Source organism: Zerene cesonia, chromosome 28, assembly GCF_012273895.1.
Source record: "Zerene cesonia ecotype Mississippi chromosome 28, Zerene_cesonia_1.1, whole genome shotgun sequence".
Lineage (NCBI taxonomy): Eukaryota > Metazoa > Arthropoda > Insecta > Lepidoptera > Pieridae > Zerene > Zerene cesonia.
This window is the reverse complement of record NC_052129.1, coordinates 5,766,798-5,770,754: the sequence shown is the minus strand read 5'-3', so window position 1 is coordinate 5,770,754 and position 3,957 is coordinate 5,766,798. Positions and strand designations below refer to the sequence as shown.

General features: G+C 31.3%; 1 long non-coding RNA gene across 1 annotated transcript; it reads left to right on the top strand.

Moving 5' to 3' along the window:
* Positions 1-10: 10 nt before the first annotated feature.
* On the top strand, positions 11-825 carry LOC119837662. Its single transcript, XR_005288163.1, has 2 exons — positions 11-72; positions 425-825. It is a non-coding gene; the product is annotated as an uncharacterized LOC119837662 (long non-coding RNA).
* The last annotated feature ends 3,132 nt before the right edge of the window (positions 826-3,957 follow it).

Genomic DNA, 3,957 nt, shown 5'->3' with positions numbered 1-3,957 from the left:
TCGCGTGCTACTGCGCGCTCGCCGGCTACGGCCCGCGCCTCGCCGCCATCAGCTGAGCCGGGAGCCTCTAAGGTATTACACAGAACCTATACGAGTGTTACCGAGATACCTGATTTTGCAACATGACAGCTCGAAAGAAATTTAGGAATTCCACGCAATTTATGGATGATCCCCTAATAAATAAATAATAATAAAATAAAATTTACCTTCACAATCATTAAACTACTGAGTAGTATTAACGTTGTGAAAGACTAGTGTCTGAAGTAGGTCGTCCAAGACCTGTAGTACAGATCACTAGCCCCCCTCGCGGATACCACTACTAGTAGGAAAGGTAATGATACATTTCATTCAGAGTATATCACTTAACAATTTGGTCCTTCGAGACGGATCTTATGTATTGAAGGACGTAAACTTTGGTTTGCAGGTCGCGAGCGCATCACAAAGAGTCTGATCCGTAGTGTAAATACTCAGCGCGTTGTGCGGTAGCGAAGTATTATTTGACCAAACGTTGGTACGACGCCGTGCCTCCGTAAGTGTGTATCCGTTGTGAAGCTCAAATGTTGGCCCATACTGGCCCACGTTGGCGGCCAATGTTTGATGGAAATTAATTATGATATGAAACAACTTATGTTAATGTATTTGAAAATTTTATGACTAAATTTGCGGATGAATGTCATATTTGTTAGGTATGTTGAAAAAATTACAATTAAAGATAAATTTAACGTAATCCATGAGAATATTTTAAAATGTCATGTTAACTTTTACTTCTCAATGTCCAATTGGACTTGAATTATTTATGGTGACGAATTTGTCGTTACATAATATTATATATTTAGATTATTATTTAAATGTTTCTTTATTTTGTTATGTCTCTAAGCAAACATTGGCGCCAACACTGGCCATATCCTATATACACATATAAAATATACGTAGATGATGTATGTAATTCATTGGCAAATAACCTAGATCGAGTTGAAGTTTCGTCTCTTATGTAATAAGATGAGGTTGTGTGAGTACGGTCAACACAAGTTTTTAGGGTAGGCGCAAACAAACATACAAAATAAGTGGGGGGGAGAATGTTTTGTAGTTTATTTATGGACACCATACAAATCATTTAACGTATTATATTAAAAATAATTTATTTTACACCAATTGAAAACTATGTGCCGAATCACTATATTAAATTCTAATAATTGAGTTACTATTAAAGTTTTTTTTTTGTTAGATGATATAATGGTATGTACACCGTACTAGCATTGTGCCCGCGGCGTCGCCCGTGTCAAATGAAAAGATAGACAGTCCCGAGTGTTTACTCGATTTCTGTAATAAAAAATATTATATATCTTATCTCCTTTCTCATCTTTAAATCTATATTAGTATCAAATTTCATCCAAATCGATTAAGTGGTTTAGGCGTGAAGGGGAAACAGACAGACAGAGTTACTCTCACATTTATAGCATTAGCGGGGATTTATATGATATATATTACTAATTAAATACATAGTACCCATATTTCATTTTAAAAACTTAAAATTGACCATAAAATTTTCATTGTACATTAAAATAAATATAAAATTTATTAAGACATTCTCTACCCATTCAAATACTAAAGTTAACACATATCTATATAGATATGTACGATATTATTATTAAATGTATTCAAAGGTTAATAATAATAAAGCTTTATAAAATGTTAGTAGACCCACATTAAATACTACTGGATTTTTACCGTTCTAACACAGTCGCTTCAGCAGTTTGACAATCTAAACTCACCAACATATAGAGTTGTCTTAATGTACATGACTTGTAATTTAATACGTTTAATAATTATATCTAATAGTATTTTGTATGTTTGTTGAACGGTTAAATGTATTGTTAAAAGTGAGATTATTCATTAATGGTTTTTTTTATTAACAATTTCAAAAGTCATAATATTCAAGTATAAGGTCAGCCTATACAATACAAGCATATACAATATCTCACATAAACTTAAAGTTTTCGATTAAAAATTCATCCTAATACGGTTCAGTGTTTCCAAAGTGACAATGTGACATACATACGTGAGTTTCTCTACTCCTTTCAATTATAACGATTGTATGTATATGCTGATCTATTAAGTCAAAATAACAATGTACCTTACATATAATATTCAATTACAAATTCAATCATCAATTAGACGCATCAGTTTGTATGTATGTTTCATTCCTATTTTGAAAAGATTTTTCTTGTGAAAATTCGAGTTTTGGCATAATTTGATCAATTGTCACGTGAGGAACGATAAAATACAACATTTCGCAAGAAAAAGTACTGTGGGAATGGAACACGACTCACTGGTAACTGCTGTATTTAAAGATGTTTCAATGTTGAGCAATTATACTAATAGATAAGCAATTTTTGCTGCAAAAATACGCATAGGTCTTCGTGTTAGAATCAAATTACATCATTGATTAACAAATATTACATTAGATATCTTTAAATGCTCAACAAATCATTAGTTCTGATATTAATAAATAACTCACCTAATATCCAGGGTTTTTTATCTAGACATTATAATATAATATCCTAGACTTGTTTTGCTATTTTTCTATTATGTAAATTTAAATGCCCATTATAATCCAATAGAAAATCTAATTATCATAATTAATATTAGCATATTTGAGCTTTGTGTAAAAACAACGCTATTTAAAAACAACTCATGTATAATCCGTGCCAATAAAACGAAAAGTTGGTGTCTTCTCTTTTACACATTCGTAATACGAGATTTGCTATCCCGCTCTCTCATTACGCCTCATATATGCCTTCATCTATTGGCACGAGTTATGACTCGTTAATACTCTCGGTATAAATTTACTCAATTAAAATTATTGAGGCTAAAGGAATATACAAAAATCTTTTGGATATAAAATAACATTTCAAGGTATTAAATTACCTTAAGATTTTAATAAACATGTTGTTGTGACTGATCCATCAAAAGTTATTTAGTAATATTTGATACCAATTCTTAAAATTTCGATTATCAGAATTAAAATTAAAAATTAATCGCGTTTAACTGTCCGTTATTGCTAGATCATAATATTTTTAACCCAAACATGGTTAGAATTCTTCCCAAGTCACCTATGATAAGTAAAATCGACGTTATTCCTATTAATATATGGTCCAGTATTCGTTAATGTATGATATAAGGAATGCTTTTGATCGGTCAATTATATTTTGTGCGATGTGCGATTATAATTGGATGAGGCTTTTCCATGTCTGAGAGTGGAGACGAAATTTTTGCGTATATAATATGATGTATTACAAAATTAACTCTTAGGTACTCAGCATAAAGTCGTAATTCAATTGATGTTTACATATATCAATATAAATACACAGATATGTATATAAATAACAATGGCAGCTATTCAGTCACTTTGCATAATTTCAGAGTAGAAATTATATAACAAATGTATATAAAATATAGGTTATGATTAGTTTTATGATGAGTTATCGATTAGATTTTTATTATTAGATAACTATGATATTTTATATTGCTGAATGCATAGTATATATACGTACACATTCGCCTTCGATACTAGTTCTCCGCCCTTGCTACGCTTGTGGTTCCACTAGGGCCATATATGACTACAAAGAACTTGTAGTCTGATATGTTATTGCATAGTATTAGTTTGATAACATGCCTAATATTCGAGAATAGTGATTTTTATACGTTCGTGTTATTCTTGATTAAGAAATTATACAAAGTGACCAGACTATATATTCTAGACTCGAAAGAGTCGCAGTTTTAATGGTAATATAAAGATAACCGACGACAGTTGTGAAAGGCTATAGGTGTATATATAATAGATGAAAGCGCAAATTTATATTGAGATCTTTCATATCATGGGAGGAGGCTTCGTTTGTATCACAGTGTTTTAAAGCTTTTTTGCTCTACTCATTGCAGGTTGATCGACAGTCAGAC